Genomic DNA, 22614 nt, shown 5'->3' with positions numbered 1-22614 from the left:
GAGTGAATAATGAGCCTGGAAATGAAGGCTGAAGCCAGCTCAGGCTAAAGGATTTGGTAAGCAACAGGCAGGACTTCTTTACCATTAAATGGGTACGTATATGTGTTTTAAAACACGAAAGCTATCCATTGGGTATAAAATTTTTTTCACCAGATCCCTGGCCACCCAGTCTCCCTCTCTGGGAGTAACAAAAATGTTACTTACCACTTTCTTATACATTATTCCAGAAGCGATCCATACCTACCTAATTCTTTTACACAAAGAGTAGAGTAGTATAAAAATTGTCCCAGTAGACGCCTGGGTGGCTCAGTTGGTTAAGCAGCTGCCTTCGGCTCAGGTCATGGTCCCGGCGTCCTGGGATCGAGTCCCACATCGGGCTTCTTGCTCTTCAGGGAGCCTGTTTCTCCCTCTGCCTCTGCTTGCCATTCTGTCTGCCTGTGCTTGCTCTCTCTCCCTCTCTCTCTCTGACAAATAAATAAAATTAAAAAAAAAATTGTCCCAGTAACTTTCTAATTGCCCCTTGAGAATATAAGTTGGATATCATAGCAGAGCAGAAAAAAGAGAGTTTCTTAAAAAAAAAAAAAAAGTTTATTTATTAATTTTTTCAGTAATCTCAAATGCACAACCCTGAGATCAAGAGTCACATGCTCCACCGACCGAACCAGCCAAGTGACCCCAAAGACAGCTTCTTTATTCATTTCAAATGGATAGATAGCATTTAATTGTATAGACCAGTGATTCTCAACACACTTGTTCATTTGAAGGGCCTGGGGAGATTTTGAAAGAATAATTGGAACAGGAGTTCCAGTTATCTGTTCTCTGCAATAAACCACCTCAGAAGTTAAGAAGTATAAAACAATGACCATTTTATTATGCTCACAATTTGGAGGGCCAAGAATTCTGGTAGAGCACTGTGGGGATAGCTTTTCTCTGCTCCACAGTGACTGGGAGTAGAGGGCTCGGTGGGGTGGTCTGGATGGCTGGGAGACGGTAGGAATGGCTTGATTGGAGCCATGGGTCTGGGGCCTTGATTCTGACATCAGCAGGAAACCTCAGTTACTGTCCACATCATATTTGCAGAAGCCGAAATATGCAAAAAATGCCTCCTGACTCATATGCCTAGTGCCTGGGCTGGGACTGAATAAAACGCTCTCTCTCTCTCTCTTTCCCCCCAGCCTACCCCCTTTCATGCAGCTAACCTGGGCCTCCTCACAATATGGTGGCCTCAGCATAGTCAGACTTCTTCCATAGCAGTGGGCTCATCCCAGAGCTTGAGTTCCGAGAAGCCAATGCAGGAGCTACAAAGCTTCTTATAACTTAGCCTTGGTGGTCTCAGGCTATGTACTTGATCTCCTTCTATTGGTCAGGCAAGTCCCTAAACAAGAGACTATGCCTATTTAAGAGAAGGGGAATGAGACTCTACTTCTCAGTAGGAGAAGTGGCAGAGAATTTGCGATTATCCTAATACACCACACCCAGGTGACCTGAATGTGCAACCAGGCTTAAAAACCGCAGTTACGAATGTACCAGACCTTATTAACCTGACTGATGAGTGTGCAGGCGGGCACACTCCGTATGCGGGGCGGGCATCATTTCGCACATGGGCAAATATGTCTGGGATAAACTGCTGGAGGTGAAACTGGTGTGGATTAAGGACACCAGGCTGGTCCAGTCAGTAGAGCATGTGACTCTTGAACTCAGGATCATGAATTCAAGCCCCACAATTGGGGGTAGAGATCACTAAAGAAAGGGGGGAGGAAAAAAAAGAAATTGGTGTGGATTAAAGATGAGGCATTGGAAGTTTTCTGTTTTGGGTGAGGGGATTTCCATCTTTCTTGTTATTCTCAAAATGTGGTAGTTCTAAAGTACAAGAGGTATTGGACTGGGTTGGCCCTTGTGTGGGCTCGAGTGCTTAGGAGGAGGCAGAATTGAGTCCCCAGGAATATGAAAGCACTGTATCAAAAGGACAGCAGTAGCTACTGTGCCAAGTTCAAGAGCCCTTGTACATGGCAGGGCTTTGGCTCCAGGTCTTGGGGAGGAACAAGGGGTGATAACTGCCTTGAGACAATTGAGCAAAAGAAGAGCCAGTGCAGAAGGGTCTGGTGGAGAAACAGGGAAGGTGAAGGAGAGGGATCTTCTTGTCCTTTCTCCTATGACTGAAGGGCAGAGATGTGTGACCCAAAGTAGGTAGGAGCTACTGGATCCCATTAGAGAGAGACAAGACCACTTTAGGGCTGGTTAACTGGCTTTGGCAGGCAGCAGAATAGTGGTCATAAGAAGGGAGACAAACTGTTCCAATTTCTGGGTAGCTTGTTTCTCGGCCTCTAGTACTTCCTCCTGGTTGACCTTCTTGGTGTCATAATCCAGGACGACTTTGTTAGCGATGAGGGAGAAGCCAAAGACTCGAAGTCCATAGTGCCTTGCCAGCTACAACTGCTGGTACCTGTGTTCATGCCAACAGCATCTGCCCCAGGCTCCGCAGCAGCCAACGCGCTGCCATAGGCTCGAAGGTGAGGCCTGCCCCCATCACCAGGTGCCTTCCTTTCGCTCCCTTTGCTCCCCCATCTGTTTCCAGGCACTGTGTACCTTCTGCCTCATAGGCATCGGACATGGCAGGGACATGAACTCCAAACCTTTCAGCCTTGGGCCCTCTAAGAGGGTTCAAACCACTGAAGCCAGGTAGGTTAACCTGACCACGGATCAGCATGGTATTTCCAACCTCAAACTCGGGGTCGAGTCCTCCCCCTGCAATGGTGACCACTAGGGTGTCCACACCCATAAGGAAGAACCACCTCACTGGGAATGTCACTTTCAAGATCGAGTAGCCTTCGTGCGTGGGAAACCTGTCCTGCCCCATCACACAGGCTCTGCCATTCAGGAGCCTGAACACCAGCAGACCAGCAGCACTTGGCACTGTATTTTAGGGAAAGTTTGGTATCTCACTGTAGACAAAGCTTTGGGCCTCAGCTAATTTATCGGCCACATTCCTAGCCCAGAACCACAGAGGACCGCCGCTTGAGGTCTGTGCTCGGTGGGGCACAGAAGCCATTTGCTAGTGTTCTCATCATCATACGTAAATTCATTCTCTGAGGGGCTGCTGCTGCCACTGCTCTCTCAAAAAGCTTGTCCTTTGCCTCTGGGATATGGTACCCTGAGCTGCACTGCACTGCACTGAGCCCTACTCCCCGGGAGCCGTGTGCACAGTCCTGTCTTGGAAGTTTGTGAGTAATAAAGTGACACAAGCAAGTCTGAACTTGAGAAAATCCAGTTGTCTGCACTGCCCAGGATGGAGAGAGGGAGACAGGAATTGCAGACAGAGAGACCAGACTGATGGTGGTCAGACTATTTGGGGGGTGGATCATAAGGTAGAAGTGTAGCTAGAAAGGGACAGGTGGGTCAGAGCATCAAAATGCTTGGATTCTTGTTCCAAGTGCTGGAAGACAGAGGCTGATGAGGTGATCAGCTTGGTGGAAGGATGATAGGCCCTGGAGTGCTCATGGCCAGTTTCTTAGAAGAGGTAGGACTTGAGATGGAGCGTGCAGGGTGAAAAAAAGCTTTAACAGGCAGCAAGGAAAAGGGAAGACAATCTTGGGGTGCCTGGGTGGCTCAGTGGGTTAAAGCCTCTGCCTTCGGCTCAGGTCAGGATCCCGGGGTCCTGGGATCGAGCCCCACATCGGGCTCTCTGCTCGGCAGGGAGCCTGCTTCCTCCTCTCTCTGCCTGCCTCTCTGACTACTTGTGATCTTTGTCTGTCAAATAAAGAAATAAAAATCTTTAAAAAAAAAAAAAAAGGGGGGGAGACAATCTTTCCACCAGCATTTCATGTATTACAAGACATGGAGGAAACTTCTTTTTGCTTTTAAATAAAGATTTTATTTATTTATGAGAGAGAAAGAGAGTCCATGCACATGGAGAGGACAGGGGGGGAAAGTAGGAGAAGGGGGAGGGGAGGGGCAGAAGTAGAGTCCACCCTGAGCAAGGAGCCCAATGCGGGGGTCGATCCTAGGACCCTGGGAGCATAACCTGAGCTGAAGGCAGACTCTTAACCGACTGAGCCACCCAGGCACCCTGGAAGCTTCTCTTTGATACAGAAAATGCACCTCAAGCACTTAGGGCTTAGTCGGTGCCTGTCACACAGCAAATATTCAAAACTATGATGCATTATTCTCAGTAACAGCAAGTAATGCCTATTAAAAGCTTAACAAATTGGTACCTGACTTTGGACGGCAACCATCAATGTTCTCGTTATTTCTAAACAGATCTATGCGGAATGGGAAAAGCTTAGGTTCTTCAACCATTGGCCCAATCTGAAACAGACAGTGGTTTCCTCATTCTATCTTAGAACCTTCATCAGCTTCCCTTCCTTCCAAGGGAGAATCAGCGGGAACTGACCAGCTGAACAGAGAATCCCTAGAGTCCCATTCCTGTCCCACCATCACACTCTCAGCCTGGTACTCATCTCCTTGTCATCTTGTAAAACTTGATCCCAGGAGCTGATTTTCTGTGGGATGCATTAACAAAGAAAAGATCCCAGAGGAAGTACCGAAAGGGTCTCACTGTAAGCGCTGGAAAGATCTTATCTGAAGACGTGTTCCAATTCTGGGTGGCCCGGGGCCATGAAAAGAAGTAGCATCTGGATAGTATCCTATGATACAGTTAACCCTAGTGATCCTTTTGTTCTCAGCTTAAAAAATCCTTCCTCCAGGAGTTCCTGATGGCCCTGAAACTGTTTAAGTGCCCCCATATGTGCTTTCTTATACTCAGAATCTCCCTCATCATAGAAATTATGACACCATTTTTATTCTTGTGTATGTGTCTCCCTTATATATATATATAGACGCTCTCTTATAAACAAGCTCTTGTTTGTATGTCTCTGCAGTGGAGATACCCCAAAGTGACCCCCAGTGGCTTCCACTTCTTGTTGACCATTACTTGGTATAATCCCCTGTCCTTGATTATAGTAGGACCTGTGACTTCATGCTAATCAATAGAATACAGCAAGGTGAACGGAGGTCACCCCCAGGGTGATGCTGGGTTACCTAACCCTCTTTCAGCAGACTGGAGCAGGAGACTTTGCGTTCTGACTTGATGAAGTAACTCATCATGTTGAAGAAGCCCATATGGCAAGGGAGCTACAAGAGGCCTCTAGTTGTCATGGGTAGCTTCTATGGGCTTCTAGAAATGGTGCCCAGGAAAGAAAAGTCAAGAAAAGAGTCGGGGCTGGGGGTGCAGGGAGCCGATGTTCTGTAGCCTGATGGAATCCAGCTGACAGCCGCCAAAACCAAAGGACCCTGGGAGCATAACCTGATTTCTTACCATGGTAAGAAATCAAACTTTTCCAGCAAGCTCAATGAGCTCGGAAGCAGATTTTTTCTCAGCCAAGCTTCCAGAACACCACTCAGCAGACATCTTGAATGCAACCTTGTAAGATCCCAAGGGCAGAAGCCAGCTAAGCTGCACACAGACCCCTGACCCATAGAAAGTGTGATAGAAAAATGTATATTGCTTAAAGCTTCTAAATTTGTGGTAATTTGTTACAGCAACAGAAAATAAATATATGTCCTCGATAGACAAGGAGCTCTGCATAGGCAGGAACCAATGCATAGGGCACCCCCCATTGTACCTCCAGCACCTCCCACGATGCTCAACAAAGATGTATTGAATGAATGTTCATCATCCCTACAATACTTGCAAACACTCCATAAGAAGGAGTATTTTTACTAGAATTTTATTAAGACTGAGAGATGGTAAATGACATATCCAAGATTCACACTGAGAGAGAAGAGACAGGACTTGAACTAGCATCTCAGACCAAACCGCAAGCTTGCTCACTAACATCACAGCTGCAGGAACAGTGCAGGCTTTCCATCTTGGCAGAGCCAGTGGAAACCTACACAAATTATGGTCCCTAGCCCAAGCTCGTAGCAGACATCACTAATAAATCCCTGTATGCTTTCAGGCTGCCTCCTTTGCAAACCCTCTCAACTCAGCATTTCGGTAGCCACAAGCAATTGATCAGAGCTGGCCCAGGAGAGGAAACCTATTTATCATCTGGACTCTGAGCTCCGAGTTCTACCTGTATCTCCACACAACTGGATTTGAGATCCCTTCGTAGGAACGTATAGGGAATGATATGAAGGAAAAGAAAGTCGGGGCATAGATAGAAGTGGTACCCAGGAAAGAAAAGTCAAGAAAAGAGATGGGGGGCTGGGGGTGCAGGGAGACCATGTTTCTAGAACCTTCCTTGCGGAGGAACGCCTTACAACACTTCCAGGCAGGAAACTCCACTAACGATGAAGGCTACAGCTGGGTTTTCTCATGGCTGGCTTCCCCAAGTCAGCTGATGGTGTCTTCCTTGCACAGTGATCAGATTCAGCAATTAGAATCCTTTCTTAATTATCATCATGGTCATGCCCTCCCAGCCGATGACCCCACCAGGGGAGCAATGCATTGAACATGGGCCGTGGCTGATATTTTTGTTGTTTTGACAATTAAGGTGTTCTGTTTGCCCTAGGGGTTACAGTTTTGATATTTTAGACATTAATCCGCAGGAAGGAAAGCTAACTGTTCAAACAAGGAATACCTAAGGCTGCCATAAATGTGACGGAGCCTTGAAGTAAGAAAACAGATTGAAAAGTAAAGCAAACAGTCAGTGAATTAGTCGTTTGGTTTTTACTTTATCTGTTAATAAATTGATGAAATCCACTTTGCTCTAGGCATTAGACAGACCAGGGGCACCAAACGTGTTGTGCTGATAATACCACCTCTCACGCCATGGCAGGCATTACTAATTAATCACATCATTCTCTCCTCCCGGAGTCCCAGCTTGGTCTTGGAAACTGTCCCAACATGGAGCGCCAAGCAGCCAATAACAATCTATCATTTTGGGTCTCCAGGCAAAACTACTCGCCATCCAAAATTACAGGCACAGCCCCAACTCACAAGTTATCAAACAAAAAACAGTAGAGTGAAGCTTTAGGATGAAGAGCACAGAAACTGGCCAGAGAGTGCCTGGATTTGAAGCCGACCTCTGCTCTCCATTAGCCATCCCATGCCTCTGTTTTGTCACCCATAAAATGGGAATCATAAGGCATGTACCTCGTTAAGCTACAAGGATGATAATGTGAGTTCGAATACGTTACAGATCCTGAAAGAGTACCTGGCAAGCATAACCCCTGGCTATTCTTATATTTGATTCCTTTTATTCTATGTACAAAATCTAGCTCTCCTACTGGACATAGGCTGTTCAAAGATAGGCACCATGCTTTTCCTTCTTTGTATCCCTGGTGCTTAAAACACAATGGGAGCGGAGTCTGTTGAATTGCATTCTTCCAGCTAGACTCACTGTTCCTCCCCCCAGTGCCTGGCCCATTTCTGCCTCCTGTCACTCCCATGGTTTTCCCTCTCCCCAACCCCCTACCAGCCGCCATCTCTTCAAGGCCCCAATTAATTTTCCTCACCCTTCTATTCTCCCCACCAAACCCACCCGGCCAATATTCATCTGATTTCTACCCATCCTTCAGAGCCTCCCCAGCTGGAGTAGTTATTCATCTGTCCACCAAATAGTTCCAGCTCTCTGCCTTCTGGGCACTTTGTGGAATTTGACTTCCTGCCCTACCCCTGTGGTTGGGTGAGACCCTATTAAAAGTCTGGCCCATGAGCGGAGAATCTGACTGCTGGTGGGAGACCCTCCCAATTTCAGATCTGTTTCCTCTGCCACAGCTACCAGCAATGTTCCAACCTGCAAGTGCTCGACCTGTCCAGTCTGGAGTGAAATTAGGGGGAGCAGGGCCACTAGCAGACCCATGATGGACCAATAGCAGGAATGAGAAATAAACCTTCATTTTTTTAAACCACAGAAATTTTCTTGTTGCTGTTTCTGCACCATCACCTAATTTATCCTGACAGATGCATTACCCTAATGTCAGCATCCCCCTGCGAGCGTCCTCTAGCCACCCTGACCCACAATAATTTCTTCAAAAGGGCAGAGGGGAAAGACTCCTACTCATTTTTATCCCCAAATCTAACATAGTGCCTTGCACACAGTCAGTGCCCATTAAATGGCTGTTGTGTAAAGGAGTGGCCATTCATCTCTGGGCCTCTAGTTTCTCAGTCTGTGAAACAGGATCATAAATGTCTTGCCCCCTTACTTTGCAGGACTACTGTGGGGCTAGAATGGAATTATCTGTAAGAAGGTGCGTTGGGGATTATAAAATGATGAACACACCTCCAGCATTATTATTAGATAATAAAGTACTAAGAAAAATTCTCAGCATTCATTCATTCATCTTATACCCAGTACCATTCCAGTTTGATAATTAACTACCCCACACACACACACACACAAAATTCTTAAGCTCTGTTGCTGTCTTTAAAATCAGGAACAATGACAGCAGCATCCACTGAAGGCCGATATTCGCCAGGCACCGCGCGGGAAGCTCTTCAGCCCCTGGTCACTATAATCCCCAAAGGTCACAGGATTTGGGTACCACAGGCCGATGTTACAGTTAGCCCCCAACAAGGTAAGTAGCTGACCCAAGGTCAAATGGCAAGCAAGTTGCAGAGGTGGGAGCTTGGTCAAGAACCCCAAGTATCTGAAGTCCTTGGAACAGAGGCCACAGCACTCTTCTCCCTCCCAAGGAAGGTATGAACTGAACACTGTCCGCACCGGGCAGCGCGCTCACGAGTCCTCAGTGCGGCCACCGAATGGACAGCTGAGACTCCGTGTCTCAGGTGGCCAGACACTGCCCTCATTTGCCCCGAGTCACAGGGGCTGAGCTGCTATTGGGTGTTTGAAGATACCCACACACATAGTTGAGTTCACTCCCAGTTTAGGAAACCCAATACATGGCCAGACACACACACACGCACACGCACGCACAGACATTTGCTTCTCGTTTAGAAAAGTTCATGCCATCAGAAGCATTTAAAATAGTGTCAGCTCGGTGACCATTTGCCCAGTGCAGTCCCGCAGGCCCAGCCCTCAGGGGCCCCCGCTGCGCTTGGTGTCTGATGCTCGGTAGTCACCATCTTGAAGTTCTCCGATTCTACCTTGTGTGTTTGCGAGTGAAGCTGGATGGAAGAGTGGAGCGCGCTTAGAGCCTAGAGCCTTCACCCACACGCGGTCCCAGCTCCTGCCAGGTCTCAGCTCCCCAGGGGAGGGCTCCCAGCCGCCCATGCCCCTACCCAACATGCTCCAGGAGCCCCTGCCCTGCCCCCCCCCAAGCATCCACATGGAGGAGGCTGGGCCAGGTGGCACGGGTGGGCAGGGTACTAGAATTTATATCTGGGCATATTGTTTAACTCTGTTCAGCCTCAACTTCCTCACCTGCAAAATGCAGACTAAAACCAATACCCGTCTCAGGGGCTTGTTAGAGAATTCAATTCGAAAACACCTGGAAAGTACTCAGCGCGGTACTCAGCGCGGTACACAGCACACGGCAGCCGCTCAGTAAAGGGCAGGTGTCGCATTCTCACCACGAGCCGAACCGTGAGGCTGGTACTGTGACCCCAGGGGTCAGCCAAGACACTGAGGCCTGCACAGATCAGGTCTGCAGCCAGGGAACTCCTCAGTGCAAGGGAACAGATGCAAACCCATGGTTCCCCAATGTCCAAACCCGTGGGTTAGACCACCAGACCACACTCCCCCATCACCAAACAGGGCCTCTTTTGATGGCCTGATGTCCCCCCTGCCAGGCCTAATTCTGAGGTCCTCAAGCCACATGGCCCTCTGATCTTGGGATCCTACAGAACCTTGCAGCTCTCAAAGTCCTGGTGATCAGGTTAGCCCTACCAGGTAGCAACGACGACCACCGTGTGTGCAAGCCCCAAGAGACCTCCTATCTGCCTGATTTCCCTTCTGCAGAGCCCCTTACAGTGACTGGTCCAAACAGGTACTTCATAAAGCTCCTCTGATCAAAAGCTATGTGGCCGATAAGGCTCCTCCGTACCTACCTACCATCCAACGCCAACACTGAGCCCTAGGAGGCAGGCCACGAGATGAACTAGCAGCAGCGCCATTGAAACTAAAGGCAAAGGAGAAAACGTGAGAAAGACAGAGCGTGCACAAATGTTTGAACCCAAGGCTTTTGTGTCTTTGAAACTGAAGCCAGGGATATGGCAGGAACCCCTGTAGGTAGTTGGAGGGCTTCTCCCCCCCTTGGATTGTTGCCGTGTTCAGGAGTCTCCAATTTCTAATCTCACAGGTCGGGAGCTCAGCCCTGAGGTCTCTGTGCAGCAGGGTGGGTGTGAGTCAGCCGTGGAGCTGGCAGGGCCCTGGGCCTCGCATGGAGTCCAAACCCGTCGCTGACACATGGGGGAGAGCGGAGGCAGGAGTGGGTGTTTGCTGACAAGCAGCTTCATGGGAACGCTTGCCTTGGCATTTCTCAGTGCTGAATCAGGGAGAAAAGTTGGGCAGAGAGCTGCGGGGTTCCACTGAGGGGGAGAGAAAGGGGGAGAGGGAGGGAGGGAGACCAGAGTCCAACATGGGATAGCAGCAGGACCAGAGCAAAAGGACCACCACCCAAAAGGCTCTCTGGGTGCATTCCACGCTCTCTCCTGTCCACCCTCACCCCAGCCCTCGCGGGCAGGGAAACCCCTCCAGGAACGGTTTTTCTCTACTGCACATGAAGAAACTGGGAATAAGAAAGATCAAGGGCTACACGGCTAACTAGTGGCTAAAATGGAATTCAAACTTAAGTCTAACAAAAACCCAATGTTCTCCTGCGCCTGACCCCTCACTTGACGCCCACCTCTGGTAAACCCCGTCTCACCCTGGCCTCACCTGCTTCTCCTCTAAAGCTTAGCAGAAGCCAGACAGACAGGAAATGAAGCTGATGTGGAGAGAGTCATTCCCCTCTCAGACAGACTAGGGAGGGTGAGTAGGACCCAACGCAGGAACGTGGGTGCGTCTTGTTCAGCCCTGAATGGGGCAATCCTGCACCTGCCGAATCAGATGAAGAGAGAAAAATCCAGGCCTCCCCATTCCTCCCTGATTGTGTCATCTGGAGCAGTACTATCTGACAAAAATATCACCAACCCCAGCTACATATTGTAATTAGAACTTTCGAGTAACCACATTTTTCAAAAATAAAAAGAAAGAGGTGAAATTAATTAATAATGTTTTATTTAACCAAATCTATCCAAAATAGTACTACTTCCAGATGTAATCAACATAAAAAATTTTATTTTTTATGCATGTCCTTTTTTTTATGATTTTATTTATTTGACAGGCAGAGATCACAAATAGGCAGAGAGGCAGGCAGAGAGAGAAGGGGGGAGGCAGGTTCCCCGATGAGCAGAGAGCTCAATGTGGGGCTCGATCCCAGGGCTCTGGGATCATGACCCGAGCCGAAGGTAGAGGCTTTAACACCCTGAGCCACCCAGGCGCCCCATGCATGTCCTTTTTTTTTTTTTTTTTGGTACTAAGTAATCACAATCTGGTGTACACTTGATCCCTACTCATGCCTCAACTGGGACTAGCATATGTGACTAGTGGCTACTATATTGGATGGGGTAATTCTACAGAGCAGGAAAATATCCAAATGAACACAACCTCACTCTACGTGATGAAAAGGGCTTTTTAACGATCATACCAGAAGGTTGATTTTTTTGATTTACAGTTCTATACATCTTAACACATGTATAGATTCATGTAACCACAGGTAACCATCCACAGGTAACCATCCCCATAATCAGGATATAGAGCAGTTCCGTCACCCCAAAAAAACTCCTTGGTGCTTCTTCTTTACTGCCAAACATTCCCCCTCCCCTAATCCCTACACAAATGGAATCCTACAGTAGGTAACCTTTGGAGACTGGGTTCTTTCACTCAGCATGATCCCTGTGAGAGTCTTCCTTTTTCTTACTGAGTTTTCGCACACGGTACAGATAGACCCCAGTTTGTGTACCCATGTAGATGCTGAACAACATTGGAATTGCTTCCAGGTGGGGATGATTACAATCAGAGCTGCTGTGAATATGCGGACAGGTTTTATGTGAACATAACTTTTCATTTCATTTCTCAGGAGTGGAGTTGCTGGGTCATGTGGTAAGTGTATGTTTACCTTTATAAGAAACCACCAAATTGCCTTCCAAAGTAGTTGAACCATGTTTTACTCCCATGTTTATTCCCATAGGAAAGTTTTAGTTGCTCCGTATTCTTTTCAGTACTCGATTCTGTCAGTATTTTTATTTTAGCCATTATGACAGGTATATAATTGTATCTCATTATGGCTTTAATTTGCTTTTTCCTAATGCCTAATAATGCTGAACATCTTTTAATGTGCTTCTCTATCCTCCATATGTCCTCTTTGGTGATATGTCTGTTCAACTCGTTTGCCCATTTTTAAGTTAGGCTGTGTGTTTTTAAGGTCTTATATATCCTAAATATGAGTTCTTTGATGGACATGTGATTTGTATAATATTTTCTCCTATTCTCTAAGCTTTCTTTTTACTCTCTTGTCTTTCATAGAGCTGAAGTTTTCCATTTTGATAATGTTCTATTTTACCAATTTTTTATTTTATGGACTTTGCTTTTGTTGTCCTTAGTAAGAACTCTTTTGCCTAACCCCAGGTCTCAGATATTTTCTCATATTAAGTTTTTGAAAAATACATCACATGTTTAATATCCAAGGGGTTGCAACTCCTTAAAGAAATTCAGCTATGGGTTTTAGTTGTGAAAATCTACCTTGTCATATGAATTCATTCATCCACTCTGCATGATTTTAATGAGTGAAAAGTCATGACTAGTAAAGGAGAGATAATTAAGATTTGGTTCACAATAGTGGATGCCATTAATTGAAGGTCTAGGGCCAGTGGTCATATAAACATCCTCTACATCCTCCAATCTGGCATTACTATCCTCATTTTACAAGAGAGGAACCTGAAGCTTAGAGAAGTAATTTTTAGAGTTAGGCTCAGCTAATTCCAAAGTCCTCAGGTGTGAGAGGGTTCTTTGCTTTCTAGCAACAGAAGACAGCTCTAACTACCTAAGGGGAAAAAAGGAAAGAGAAAGAGAAAGAGAAAGAGAAAGAGAAAGAGAAAGGAAAGGAAAGGAAAGGAAAGGAAAGGAAAGGAAAGGAAAGGAAAGGGAGAAGAAAGAAAGGGAAGGAAAGGGAAGGGATGAAGGGAAGGAAGGAAGGATGGAAGGAGAGAAGGAAAGAAACAAACAAACAAACATAGATTGACTCACAGGTATTTCACAGAACCAACCCAATGGCTCAACACCAAATCTTAGAAGGGAAAAAAATTAAGGAAATACAAAGATCTAGGTAGCAGGAAACATATAGATGTTAACATCCAGACATCCATCCCCTTTGAATGAAGCATCTTTAACTACTTTTATCCCTTTCATGTATCCTCTCTAGATCTAAATTCCCTGGAACAATCATCTGACTGACCTGTCCTGGGTCATGAGACCACCATTTGCCCAGGGAATGATGCAACACCTTGATTGATGGTCCCACCAAGACTATGTCCAATTAGGGGCACAATCCCCTTTCCTTGTTGAGAGGTGGTTACATTAATAATAGTGCTATTACTGCAGGAAAAAGGAAGATGGACCCTGGGAAGATAAAAACCACAGGGGCCCATGCTGGCAATGCTTTCAAAATTTTTGATCATGATCCATGTTGAGAAATCTATTTCACCAGAACGTGGATATATTCACACAACTGAAGTGAAATTTTCACATAACATTATGTCCCCTTACAATGTGAAGCACACTCAACGTGTAGAAATCAATGCCACAACTCCCTCATGGGTCACAACCTGCAGATTGGAAGCACCACATTACCATGATTTCCTCCTTCTCTCTATCCATGAAGACTCCAGAAGGGAAGTGAGACAGGGAAGGGAGGAGAGCCGGCAAAGCATTCATGACGAGGGTGCTGTCCCTGTGACATCCAGGGCCCCGTCCCACAGGAGACCTTCTGACAAACTGTGCAGAACATACCTCAAGACTGTCCCACCAAAGGGCAGGGAAGCTGGGATGTTCATCTGTCCACTGACATCCCTCCATGTGAAGGTGGCACCAAGCCATTAATTTCCCAATACTTCCAGATTGCCACCAAGTGAAGGCTGAGCTCTGATGGCCAGAGAACCCGCCCCAAGCAGAGAGATGAGGAAGCTTTGGGCTATATGGAAATTATCTTTAGATGACCTCTGGGTGGGCAAGAATGTACTGGTTGAAGTCCTCCTACAAGACGTAACTGGGAGGAAGAAGGACTAACTCGGAAATCCATTGTCAGTAATAAACACGTGCCTCCCTTCCCAGGCCACACCACACTGTCAAGCCCATCCGACCCAACCCCCAGATTTCTAAATTTCTAAATTTCTAAATTTCTGTGTCCTGGGCAGGCTGGCTGCTTTCCTGCTTCAGCTTTGCTGAAGGAAGATAGGAAGTCTGGTTTGCCAGTCCTACCTCGCCCCTCTGATTCTCAGCCAACATCCCAGAGAATGCCTAGTTTCAGCCTACCATCTCTGCCACAGCATTTCAGTAAATCTCTATCCATCTCTGCCTTCCCCTTAGTGCCAGAAGAGACTGTGGCCCTACTCCTGTCAAGGCACCAGTGAAAACAAATATCCAGGACTCAGGGAAGGACCCAGCGCACAAACCTTGATTAATCACCTGCCGTTTGTCAGATTAAAACATAGATGATAAACTGACTTTGGAAGTCAGGTCCAACGGGATGGAAATAGAAGCCACACGGGGCACGGAGCAGCAAACATTCAATCAGCAAAGCCTGAGGGCGGTGGGTCTTAACTTGGGTCTCAACAGTCACCTGAGGAGCTTTGATTCCCACTGGGAGGTGGGGTGAGTCTGAGGCATCCGAAAATTTTTTAAATTCCTCAGATTCTTTAAAAAAAAAAAAAATTCCCCAGATTCTAACACAAAGGAAGTGTAAGACGGGACAAGAAGGAAGAAATAACATTTCTTGTAGTGGCTTTCTTTTTGAGGTCACCTTTATATCCATCTAATTCTCTCAAGAATGCCACAGTAGCCCCCCCTTATCTGCAAGGGATACGTTCCAAGACCTCCATGCCCAGCAGGCGCCTGAAACCATAGTTAGCACCAAACTCTATATATACTATGTTTTTTCTATACATACATAGCCATAATAAAGCTTTATTTATAAATTAGGCACAGTAGGGGTGCCTGGGTGACTCAGTAAGTTAAACGTCCGACTCTTGATTTCAGCTCAGGTCATGATCTCAAGGTGATGAGATTGAGCCCTGCTTTGGGCTCAGCAGGGAGTCTGCTTTGAGATTCTATCTCCCTCTCCTTCTGTCCCTTCCCCAGGACTCATGCTCTCACTTTCTCTCTCTCTCTCAAATAAATAAATCTTCTTTTAAAAAATATTTTATTTATTCATTTGACAGAGAGAGACACCGTGAGAGAGGGAACGCAAGCAGAGGGAGTGGGAAAGGGAGAAGCAGGCTTCCAGCCGAGCAAGGAGCCTGATTCGGGGCTCCATCCTAGGACCCTGGGATCATGACCGAAGCCGAAGGCAGATGCCTAATGACTGAGCCACCCAGGCGCCCCTCAAATAAATAAATCTTAAAAAATAATAATAAATAAGTTAATCACAGCAAGAGATTAACAACAGTAATGTAATAGAACAACTCTAACAATACACCGTAATAAAAGTTATGTGAATGTGGTCTCTCTCTCTCTCAAAATATCTTATTGTCCTATACTCACTTTTCTTGCGATGATGTGCAAAATTCCTGTGTGATGAGACGAAGTGAGGTGAATGACATGGCCATCTCGACCTAGTGGTAGACTATCTTTGACTTCCTGTTAATTCGTCGGGAGGATCTCCTGCTTCCAAGCCACAGCTGGCTGCAGATAACTGAAACTGCAGAAAACAAAACCAAGAATGAGGGGAAACTACTCTTTATGCATGACTGTGCCCATCTCAAAGGAGAGAACACTGAGGCTGAGGGAAATCAAGTAACTTACCCAAGTCCCCAGTGTTATGAGCGAAAGTACCTTGATTATGCACCATCCAAGACTGAGTCCAAAGTCTGTAACTCTTTCTACCTCACCATGCTGTCCCCCCAGTAAAATTTTAATAAGAGTCATGGTAAGAAGAAGGGAGAAGGAAAACATTTGAGATCAAGAGTGTCACTGGATAAATCAAGACGGGCCTAGGTGAGGCAGGTGGGAAGGGCTCTGGGGACAGCAAGAAGCCTGGGTACCCAAAGCCATTCATAGCAAAAATGAGGCAAAGCCACCAAAGAGGGAACAGGGAGTTGAGTGCCCGCTAATCCTGCCCCGTCCCAATGTCCCCTGCACCTGGCTTTGCTCTCAAAAAGGTGTTGCATCCAAAGTTAGCTCACTGGGCACTTTTCTCATCAGATCGGAATTGTGACTTGGAACGTCACAGCCGGCCAGCCCGGGGTTAATCTCCCCTCTCCTCCCCCTCCTCCAGGCTGACTATGTTCGGCTATAGAAATAAACCAACATCACAGCAGACAGCTTTTCCTCATTTCTCTCTCTGATTCCTCTCTTCTCTGTGGAGGCCTGGCTCTCCAGGCTCAGAGAGGCCCATCTGCTTGAAGGGATGGCCTGCTGTTTACAGCCTCCTCTGGGACCGCTCAAAGACAGGAGAAACCCTATCCATTCCTGCTCCTCTGTGTCTGCTCCAGGAAACTGAATTTTATTTAAGCATCACATTTGCGGGAAGGAAAAAGAACTTCAGTCTGCTCTTTCTTGACGGTAAGTTTCAGCAACCAGAGGCCCAATACATGAAGGTAATCCTCAAAAGGGAAACTTCAAAACCAAGAGCTCCCTAGCACGCTGCACATCCAAAGTCCAGAAGCACCTTTCAGAAAATCCTGGAAAACGGCAGAGCTGGAAGGGCCCCACAGATCATCTGGTAGAAGGGGAAGCTGAAGGCCCACACAGGAGAGAGAGTCATTTGCCCTGTATCATGGCCCGAGTGAGGAGAGAGCAGATCAGGGCCTGGGACCAGGGCTTTGTCCCTTGTCCCCAGACGGCATTGTACTGGCAGCGACTGAGGACCCACAGAAAAGCAGCACTTTGGAGATGGTCTCCCATGAGCCCACCATGTTCCATGCTGAGAAATCTAATTCACCAACGCGCGAGCATACGTACACTCGGGACTGAAATGCCTGTATAGGAAGAAGGAAAATACTGGATGAAAAACATGCAGGCTCGGCCCCAACTGTGAAGAAAACAAAGTGATCTCCGCTATTTACCAACCCGTACCTCCCATCGACGGAGCGGAGCACCACCAGACGACACCACTCCAGGGGGCGTAACGCACACCCTACGGTTAATCTGTGTTTTCCAAAGGCGAAAGAGCAGGAGCTGAGATATCAGCCATTATTTTTCTTGTTCTGCATTAACAGCAGGAACTGAGGCATTAATTGATAACGACAAGATTCATTAAAAACAAATAGTAACTTAAGAACAACCCCGGGAGACTTGGCTTTCAAGATTCCAGAGAATGAATCTATAAAACGTGAGCTCATCATAAAGAGGTCCAAAGGAGGGCCATTCAGAAGGCACCGACATAAGTGCACACACACACGGTGGCTCTGGGAGGCATTGTTCTTGTGCTTTGGGTATACAGAGTCTCACAACAACCCTATGACATAGCTACTGATATCCTCTCCCATTTCGCAGACGAGGAAACTGAGATGTTTGCAAGTCACATAGCCAGGAAGCGGCCAGCTGTGATTCAAAGCACCCCACCGCCACACACACACACACACACACACACACACACACACACACACACACTGTGTGCGTGACTGTTGAGGACATCGCCCCTTTGTAGGGACAGCTAATCACTGTGACCTGCTACGGAGAGCTGGGGACGACTGCCTCCTGCCCTATTTCGCTCCAGTCCCCGCAGGTGCCGAGCGCGATCCTGTTTCCCGTTCCAGGGAGGAGCCTGCCAGCGCTGTGCTCAGGAAATCTGGGAAGGAATGAGGATGTCCTCAGGGAAGCACAGGTCTGGACAGGAGTCCCAGCACCCGCAAATATCGGCATGAGAGCCTCCCTCCCTTACCCCCAAGCCCAAGCTTCCTCAGGGTGAGGAATGAAAAGAAGGGAGAAAATGCTTCAGCCCCTCCCGTGGAGGCCAACAGAAAGGATTCAGATAGCTTGAGAGCTCGCCCAGCCCTTCCGAAGTCAACAGAGAAAGGAGATGCTTTTTCATTCTTTCCTCTCTGCTGCCTGGAGCGATTTCCTCAATGCTTCCGAGACTCAGTTTCTTGAGTCCCTGCCTGCACGCATACATTAAGGAACTTGAGCTGAGCAGTGGAAGGGCTAACACAGTGCTTACTGCTGGCCAGATGACCCAGTAAACAGATACGTGATAGTGTCCTTCTGCCCTTTTGGGATAAATAGGACACAGGTAATTTCCTACCCCATACTCATTATTTTTCTCTACCAACAGACCCCTGTTTTGATTCAGGTCTTTAATATGCCCCAATAAAAGGATCGCCTTCCCAAGTTCCTTTGTGAGTAGAGGCGGCCTTTAGTTCTGGCAAATGAGATGTGAGGAGAAGACTGTTTGGAGGGAAGGGGGCTTCCAGGACCTTAGTTACCTCCCAAAAAACAGGGGGACAAGCTCAGTTAGCCTTTCCCTCTGCCCTTCCTTCTTCCTTCTGAAAGTGCAGCAGCCAAGTTTCCACCATGGGGACAAAAACCACAGGCTGATCACGGAAACAGAAAAGGAGCCTCGGTCCTCAATAACCTCCCAATGCTTGAGTCCCTGCCTCTTGATCTGTTACATTAGAAAAATAAACCCCTTTCAGATTTTCCATTATTTGTAGCTAAACACATGCCTAATGGATATTTACCAATTCCAGTTTGATATATTGAAATAAACAAAATCTAGAGATGCGGGCTTGCTTGCTCAAGGTCATGTCATGAACTAATGGGTGGGGAATCCAGGCCTGATGAGTATCTTGAGTCTTAAGTTCCCACCCCAAATACTCTTTTAATAGAGTCCATGCCCATGAAAATCATATTTATGTCAAGAATCAGAAGGAGCAGTCATAAAATATTTATACGGAAGCAGTTATGCCCATCTATAAGAAACTCCCATCTAGAAATTTAAGTAGCCAAACTTATTTTTGAAAACCATGAATTTCATTCAATCTGTGCAAGTGGCCTTTTCAGTCTTGGGGCAAATCACACATGAAGCTTGGAGGAGAAGCTGACCACCCACAGAGCCCAGCTTCACCCCTAGGTTTACGCAAGGAAGCCCCTTTGCACATCACATCACGAACTCAACCAAAAAGCACTGTCTGCCCTAAAATCTGTCCTAGAGAAGATACTGAATTTGCAAAAGCAACTCTTTTGAACCACTAATAAATATTTTATGACCCGATCACTTAGGAAGCCAGGATTGCAAAGCACTCAAATATAAATATGATCATTGCATGGCAAAATTGAGCTTAAGGGTATCATCCACCCTGGATTCTTATAACTTCATGAAAACTATTTGCTAACCATGAAAAAATGCAATTGATAAAATCATATTCAAATGCTCTTGCTGAGAAGTTCTATCTGCAGTAAAGCTGCAGGGTGTGCGTTTGGTCAGGAGCTCTGGAATTTTGGATCCCTGGGAGAGGAAAACCTCTTCTTTTCCTTGGGAAAAGGTACATCCTTAGAACTGTCCAGATGGATGTAGGCAGTGGCGCTTGGAACTAATTCTGCTTCCAAGCATAGCCACCAAGAAGGAGGGCTTCATATTGATCCCCCCCTCCCAGTGGTGTTGGCTGTGCACATGTCCCTGTTTCCCTGGACAGATCCAGGTGGTCCAGCGTAAATACACACTGCCCAATTTGTGCCAGGTTATCTCTCATCAGAGGTCAAGATGTAGACAGCAAGTCATAGTGATGGGAAATTTTAGACCCAAATTATGGGGCTGGCAGCAAATGAGAAAGTGAGCCCACTGACTCCTACCCCTGAGGTCCCAGGGGCTTATCTAGTTCTTGCCCTTCCTGGGATGGTCTGATTCTGTGAGCTCTCCCAGCACTTTCCTAAGAAATACTTCATTTTAGCGGCGCCTGGGGGGCTCAGTTGGTTAAGTGTCTGCCTTTGGCTCAGGTCATAATCCCAGGGTCCTGGGATGAGTCCCGCATCGGGCTCCTTTCTCAGAGGGGAACCTCCTTCTCCCTCTCCCTCTATTCCCATTACTTGTGCTCTCTGTGTCAAATAAATAAATAAATCTTCAAAAAATGCTTTATTTTAGGGACGCCTGGCTGGCTTTGTCAGTGGAGCATGGGACTCTTGATCTCGGGGTCATGAGTTTGAGCCCCACCGTGGGTGTGGCGCATACTTAATGATAAATAAAATGAAAATTTTTTTTAAAGAAATAAATATTTCCTTTTAAACTTGAGCTAAATGGAATGTTTCTGTTGCTTAAAGAAAAAGTAACAGTGCATACACTTGGCAATCTCGTGCACATCTTTATTTGTAGGGTCACAGAGTCAGAAAGACCAGCTCCTTCCCACATCGAAACAGAAATAAGCCGTCTTAGTCTTGAGCAAATAGGAGGTGACAGAGAGTCTCTTCCTTAGTGTCTCCAGACCTCTCAGGAAAGTGGTTCTGACATCCACCCTCCTACCATAACAGCAGAACCCCTTTTTCACGCATCCTTTCTCCTACCTGTTGGGGCACCAACAGTGTGGCAAGTGGTTCAGGGTGGGGCTTTGTAGCTGGACGCCCTGAGCTGGGCCCCTGGCACTGCTGCTTCTAGCAGTGTGACCTAGACTACTGCTTGACCTCTCCCTCAGTTTCCCCATCTAGAGAGGGGAGGCAACCACAGCACTTAGCTCGGGATTGTTGTGAGGATGGAGTTAGCCCAGACAAAGTGCTCAGAGTAACACCTCATCCCTAATTTCTCCAAATGTCTCTTCCTGTATTCCAGGCGCCCCAGCCTACTTTCCAGAAACACAAGCTCTTTCCTGCCTCGAACACTTAAGGGGCCTTTGCACACACTGTCCTCTCCACTCAGGAATCCCGCTCCACCCAGATCTCTTCCCACACCTGTTCCCCACACCCACCTAGAGAGACATTGCAAAAATGGCCCTGGTTCTCCAGGCCTCCCTGTATCCACACTCACGCTTTGCTCTGTGATTGCACAGCCCTTCCCCTCAGGAGTCTATATTCCCTGTCCCTTGATCCCAGGCTTGCTTTGGCCCACAGAGTTCAGTAGAAGTGACCTTGCACCAGTTTTGAGCCAGGGGCCTCAAGAGACCTTGCATGTTTCCAAGCTTCCTCTCAGACCCCTGCCCAGCCACAAGGCGAGGCTAGCCGGCGGGGGGATGAGACCAGGGGAAGCAGTCTCTACCGTTACCCCAGCCCACCACCAACCAGGCCCCTGAAGCAGAGCTGCCTCGCTGAGCAGTCTCTGACCACAGATTCCTGATGCTCTCCCTGAACCGGCAGAGACTAGGAGACCCGCCCAGGGGACCCAGGCCTAAACTGTCTGCTCACTGCATCAAAAACAAAATGAGGGGTTGCCGTCTCAAGCCACTCAATCTGGGGGTGGTTTGCTACATTGTAAATGCTAACTGATACGCGCTTTCTCTAAGCCTCTGCTTCCTCAATGATATCATGGAAATAAGGAATAATAAAATCTATGTCCTAAAATAAGCATGAAGATTACATGAGATCATGCTTGTAAAGTGTCTATGTTACATTAAGTATTACCCAACTGGTAACTACAACAGACATGGGCTGATGATATTGGGTTCATTTGCCTCTTGTCTGTAAACGGGGAAACAATGATATTTAAGGAATAGGGCTGCCGTGAAGAATGGAGAAAGTATGTGCCATGTGCTCAGCACGTTGCAGACACCCATCAGCAATAAATGGTTATTACTGACTTGTTAAATATTATTGCAGAGGACTGGCTCGTTTCTTCTATTCCCTGGACCTTGTGCACCCCCAGCCCGATAGCACCCCCACCCCACCCCCTCACCGCCACGGGAGGAGGCATCAGAACCCAGGGCAAGAAGCAGGTCAGAGTCCCTGGGACCCCTTGAACTTCAGCCCCCATGTCGACCTTTGCCACTAGGGGGCAGCCTCACCCTCCAGCCACACAGAAAGCTGGGGTCATCCCGTGGGTCCTGGCCAGTTTTCCCATCCCGCTGCCCACGTTGTCTCGGGGCTCCTGCGGGTCACGCTGCATGCGGGCCACACCCGCACTGTGATCACGCACCTGTCCGCGGACCCTCCGTGCTGACGGGAGAGCGAGCCCACCCCCAGCCAGCCTGCGGAGACACTGGTGGCCATCCTTCCCCAGCTCCAGGCAACCTCTCAACCTACGTGAGTGGTTTCATAATTCATGTCTGCCCATCAGCGGACAGATTTAGCCTGCTGCCTGCTGAGTCTGGAAATACTGAATATTAAAATATCCCAGCTCGCCCTTCTGACGCCCTCGCCTCTCCCAGATTCACATGCAGTCAGTTGCACAAACAATCCCGGAGACACACATCAATTTGTCCATTAAGTAGCTTTTGAGGACTCACATGTGTAACTTTCACGGAAACACAGGGAAGGAGTATTCAGGGCCCCGGACTGAGGTGCCTGACCTTGGAGAAATCCTAGTCCTCTGGCTTCA

At 47.4% G+C, this 22614-nt stretch overlaps 1 pseudogene; it reads right to left on the bottom strand.

Annotated features, from left to right (window-relative positions):
- Positions 1-2238: 2238 nt before the first annotated feature.
- LOC116868253 lies at positions 2239-22182 on the bottom strand (annotated as a pseudogene).
- Between the last annotated feature and the right edge of the window lie 432 nt (positions 22183-22614).

This window comes from Lontra canadensis, unplaced genomic scaffold (assembly GCF_010015895.1).
Source record: "Lontra canadensis isolate GAN:19392208 unplaced genomic scaffold, GSC_riverotter_1.0 scaffold15, whole genome shotgun sequence".
Classification (NCBI taxonomy): Eukaryota; Metazoa; Chordata; class Mammalia; order Carnivora; family Mustelidae; genus Lontra; species Lontra canadensis.
Note: the sequence above shows the minus strand (reverse complement) of the source record. Positions and strands in the feature narration are given on the sequence as shown.